The following is a 6000-nucleotide window of genomic DNA, read 5'->3' as shown; positions in this document are numbered from 1 at the left end:
ACAGAAACAACATGAAATAGACATTTTCCAAAGCCGTTTTACAAACTATTGAAACGTGAGAGACAAATGCAAAAACACTGACATAAATGACCGCCTCTGGCGCAAAACCATGATTTAAATTTGAGGTAGAGGACATTTTCAATCACACATTCCCCTGCTGCGACTGTAAAGTAAAAAGAATTATAATAATCATATAGTTTTTTTCTTTGAATTCATCACATGTTCTTTGCGTTTGAGTAATTGATTTTTCCCTCCCCGTCATTCATCACTGACCTTGGATTAATTCTAAAACTATTTATTTATAGTGAAAGCACTGCAGCACTTATTACACTTTAACGTATGCATGTATGCATGAGTGTACGTGTGTGTGTGTGTGTGTGTGTGGAGGAGGCGAGTCATGTGGCTTTTTATATAAAATATCATCAAATAAAAGCTTGATTTATATAACACTCTTTTTTATCAGTGTTACAAAGTGCTGAGCTGGAAATAGTCAGAGAAAACTACAGAAGCAGTAGAATAATGAGTGAAAATGACGGTGGGTGAGTGGTAGAGGAAGTTGCCACTGTACTAGAAGGTTGAGGGTTTGATTCCTGGCACTGTAAAGCAGATCAGAGTGTTTTTTAAGACCAGAAAATTGTGTATAAACACAGAAAAACCACTGAAAATGCTTTAAAAAAACAACAACACAAAGAATGATGTGTGATAAATGAAATATTCCCAAAGTTTTGATTAAAAACAAGTTTTAAAAAAGACATTTTTTTTCTCCCATATTGAGATTTTGAGCTCTCTTGCAGGTGCATGCACACCGAGCGACATAAAGGTTGTGAGATATAAATAGGTGAGTGAGAGCATTTAAAGCTTTCACAGAAAGAAGAAAACATATTTAAAAATCAATACAGAAGCTAATGGAGAGGCAGCGGAGCGCGAGGCGAGGACGCACGTGACGCGTTCATACTTCATGGCTCTGGTTATTCAGTCCGAGCAGCAGCGGGGAAACTGCTTTTTAGAGGGACAATTAAAGCTGCAGTACGCCGGTTTGACTGTTGAGGCTCAGTGTGTTAAATTTGTGACGTTGCAGCTGAATATCGCTCACCTCTCGCTTCACTTCCAAGTGAATTGTTGAAGCCGCGCCGTCGAGGGAGACGACAACCACGAGCGCCGTGCTCCATCTAGTTAACGTTAGATTAATTATTAATCTAATTAATCTAATATATCACGATCAACATAAATTGGTTGCTTGTTTTTACAGCTCCTTTGCACTCAGGACTTGGCTTATTTATTTTACTGCACTCTGGATTTTTTACTTTAGCTTATTTATTTCTGTTTGTTATTTCTATTTATTACGATTACTTCTTTTGTATCGTCTTCTTAAGCACCATTCCTCTGTGATCCTTTCTTGCTGGACTCCTGTACTGGTTTTATGCACAAATGGCGACTCCTTCTCATTGGTTGGTATCAAAACATGTTTCATACTTTTTTTCATACTAAAATTGTGTCTGTTAATCCCTCACACTGCAGAATAATTCAGCCAGATAATCTGTTCAAATCCACCTAAAATCGGAAGACACCCACGATTGTCAGAAACGACCAGATTGGGACTGAAATCTAGGACAGGGCTTTATTTTGTGCTGAAAATTTATCTAATTACTGATCGGTTCTGTTGTAAAATCTCACTTTTACTAGAATTTAATCTGACGTTCTCTTTAAATCTGTGTCATGTTGCTTGTTTTCGACGCCTCCTCCTCAGTCTGAAGTGGCATCAATCAGCAGAAAGACAAACACATTCATGTGATTCAGAGACAGAGACAGAAAATGACTGTTATCGCCTGCGTCTGGCGGCCGGTAACAAACCTGCGTGACGTGATGAAGCGGCTCACACATTACCTGAGACGGATGATTACGGCGCCGCCCACCGCGATGATCCACAACATCCCGGACGCCGTGTTCATCAGTGTTTGTTTTACACAAACGGCGAACAGTGAATAACAATGATCCAGAAACTGAGTTTTTGACTCCTGGCAGGCGACGCCCCCCTCGTTCATCCACTCACCTTTTTTTGACATGCGACTGTGAAACCATTAGTACACATCGTGTTGAGAATGATCGACGATGAGTGTCTTACGTACTTATCTCATGAAATTGATCGCTGTCTCACTTCAAAACGTCACGTCAACGCAGTCACAAGTTTATATAGAACTGCGTTATTTCAGTTAACCATTCAGCTCAACGATATTTTTGTTGTTTTGTTTCAAATGTGGGGCTTTGTTTAAACCCAGATATTTAGGTTGATGCTAACAAAAAAAACTAAAGTTCACTCAACCTGTAAATGACAATTTTTAAAATGAGTTAGGTGAACGGGAAAGTAATGAGTTGACTAATTCACTGAAAATGTTATGAGAAGACAGAAAAACGTAAGTGTTTTTGTTTCTACATGTAATAGTCACATAAAAACACTTAAAAGTCCAATTTTAGTCAAGAGTAAGATGATAATTCACTTTTCTTAATGTCACGTAAGCACGTTAGTCCGACTAGAATCGAGCTTGTCTTAGTCAGACTAACATACCTGGATAATGTCATTCATAGTCTGATTACTCCAAGTCAGACTGGAGTCGGACTTGGAGTTCTGAGCACGCGCACCAAAATGTCCTCCCCAGACTTTGACCTGGGAATAGACAAGACCACATATAGCGCCACCTATGGAGGCAGAGTCATGCGTACACGGCCAATAAATAAATACATTTCTCCTACATGTGTATACTTCAACTCTTAGTCAGACTACTGCCTTAGCTTGATTAAACTGCAAACATACTGATTGAGTAGTAGTAGATTTCGATTGAAAGTAGTGTTGTACACTCCTGACAACATGTAGACAATAGAAATGGGAATTTAAATAAATGAGTTATTATGACATAAAACCAATAATTCAAGACTAAACCAGACAAGTCCACCCCTAATATGTTCTTCTTCTATCTTGTTACTCAAAAGTCAAAACCATGTTGACCTGAAGTAAAGTGTCACTTGCAGATTTAACTGACGTTGAACACATCATTACCCACATGTGTGCGGTTACACCGAGTCGTCCGTCGTTATCTCATAAAACTCAATGAGTGGATTTGTGACATGATACATTGTTAGGACGCGACGCTGATCTGATATTATCAGAACCAGCGACTGTTTGCATGTTCTCTCTTTCTGCTCCATGATGATTGTGTGATTTAACTAAGAAAACACGATTACAGGCTCCGATTATGAACAATCTCCCAAATCTGATTGTAGCGCAAGTGAATTTCATCTCTCTGACAAAGCCTGAAATTACATTTCCAGGAGACCGTCTGCAAATAAACTGCAGCAAATGTTATCATGATGAGGAGCAACATCAGTTTTGTCTCAATGAATGAATGAAGGAAGTCTGTGGTTCGGTTCTTTTTGGGTAAAAAAAGCACTTAGTATAAGTATATACGTGTATATATATATATATATATCCGTTTTAACCCTTTCAACACTTAAATTCCACTTCCTGTCATTATTAAACTGTAAAAATGCATGAATTAACTGCAGAAATGTAGATATTTTCCCTTTTATGAGGCCCAGTTGGACTTTTTCTCAAACTTTATTTTACAGTAAACCACTTGTGTAATAAAGTCTGGCTTTAAAACAAACTCTTTGGCAGCTTTGGGCTTAATTAAATCCTGAAAACGCTGAGATCTCTTCTCTCTTCTAAAATTCCTAAAATGAATTTGATGACTTCTCTTTCATAACGACATGAACTGAATGATTTTTCTTTTTCCTCTTTTTTTTCTGAAGCATATTTTCGCCTCCGCGCGTTCATCGATAATTTACAGACACAGTTATGTAAAATGTGTGACTTTGAACTTTTATTTTCCACCTCTAATTGACTCATGTGACGGAACATTGATGTTAATTATCAGTTTATTGATTATATGACGATAAAAGATGTGCATTTCGTTTATTTTATTCTCTTGTTGACACTTTAAAACCTGGTGGAGAGCCGTTAATCTCTCACAGAGAGTTTGCTCTCGTCGTCACTTCAGAAGTGTAAGTTTTTGCTCTTCAAACAGCTCTTTTGTATGTTTTCAAAGTCGAGATCAAAAGGCGAGATGATCAAGCGCTTTTTCTTTTTTGCTTTTCGCTGCGTGCGTGTTGTTCAACTTTTGGAACAGAGTCGCCTGAGGACATCTCTCTTTTTTTTTACGCAACATAAAAGTCATTTTATTATATTCTAACTTTGGTTGTGTAACAGAAATATTTTATCGTTTAAAGCTGCAGAGCGATGGACGACGGCGACGTGAGCGTGAGGACAGTCAGACTTTATGTGCAAACCCGGATGTTATTTTACCACTTTTTTAACCACGGTAATGCTGGTTTGTGTAGTTCTCCAACACGTTTGCTCAGATTTGTTTATTGTTATGGCAAAGTTAGGACATTTAGGCATCACGTGGTTATTTTACACATTTATTTTTCAGGTTTGACGACACCAGAAACATAATGTTCAGTCAGAATACTAGATTTCTTTGTTAAAAACATGACTTTTGTCTTAAATTCCTTTTCTAAGGCTAAAGAAACAGAGCAGTTTTTATTTTATAATGATTATACACCTATGCGATCATAATCAAAGCTAAATTGTTCTACTTTTGTTGCATTAGAAAAGGACTTTTATCTTAAGACAAACTCATGCTAATGACAGCGTGTTTCTAGTTTCTACAGCAGCCACAAACTGGCAAGCACAAATGTTTGGATTTTTGAAGCGGACCTAAAGTTTTCCAAACTCAATAAATATTTAATAAATACCTGCATCTATGGGAACTTTGTCAATGACTTCCTTTCAGGTTTGTGAAGGTCACTGTAGTTCCTGATGCATTTTGGGAAACAGTGTAAGTATATAGATGTAGATATAAATGAACCAAGTGACCTTTGAACTTTGAAAAAACTAATAATTTCATCAGATTACACATAGGTTGTGCTACAAAAGGATATAAGACACTCTCGTGTCGCCTCTGGATATACGTTTGATAATGGAAAAGCCTAAAAGCAGCCTAAATGCTCTGTCTTATAAAGGGGTTAAAAACACAAATAGTAACATTAAATCCTCGACATTTGAGTCTTAAGTCGTCAAATGTGTGACGTAAGGACTCCCGTTTCCCCCGTCACCGTCAGTGTCTGTGCTGTGTGATCAGACCTGTTTGTCGCTCATGTGCACACATTTATGATTCAAACACAACAATAATGTACACAAACACAATAAAACAACGTTTCCTGCTGTAACTTCAACACAATCGCTGCATTTCAGCTGCAAACGTGTGTAGGGGTGATTAGCACTGATTGGCAGTAAAAGGAGTCATGATCATACTTTGATGGTACCGACGTCCTTCTGCTGTGCGTGTGCAACAGTAAACATGGACGGAGTAATCAGCAGAGTTCAGCCTCTGGAGCACTCACACAGCAGGAAGTGTCTGTTTGCATGTTAATTAGTTTGGTCCTGTCAGTCTGCGAGAGCAGAGACTCCTGCTGTCTGTGTACGCACTCACACATGACACAGATGCATGTGAGGGCTTTTTACAGGTAAGGTATTATATATACTGCATTGATCCTACCTACCTACTTACCGACCTATCTACTGCATCTATCCTCCCTACCTACCTACCTACTTCATCTATCCTACCTACCTAGCTACCTACCTACTGCATCTATCCCCTTACCCACCTACCTACCTACTGCATCAATCCTACCCTACCTATTCTCCTTCCTACCTACCTACCTACCTCTAACCTACCTTTAATATCCCTTGAATCTGTCCTTCCTGCCTACCTACCCACTGCATCTATCCCCCTACCACCTCTACTGCATCCTACCTACCTACCTGCCTCCTACCTGCCTACTGCATCTATCCTACCTACCTACCTACCTACCTACCCACCTTAACATCTATCCTACCTGCACTGCCTACATGCCCCCTGCCTACCTACCTACCTACCTACCTAT

Source organism: Solea senegalensis, linkage group LG13 (genome assembly GCF_019176455.1).
Source record: "Solea senegalensis isolate Sse05_10M linkage group LG13, IFAPA_SoseM_1, whole genome shotgun sequence".
Lineage (NCBI taxonomy): Eukaryota > Metazoa > Chordata > Actinopteri > Pleuronectiformes > Soleidae > Solea > Solea senegalensis.
This window is presented reverse-complemented; position numbering follows the sequence as displayed.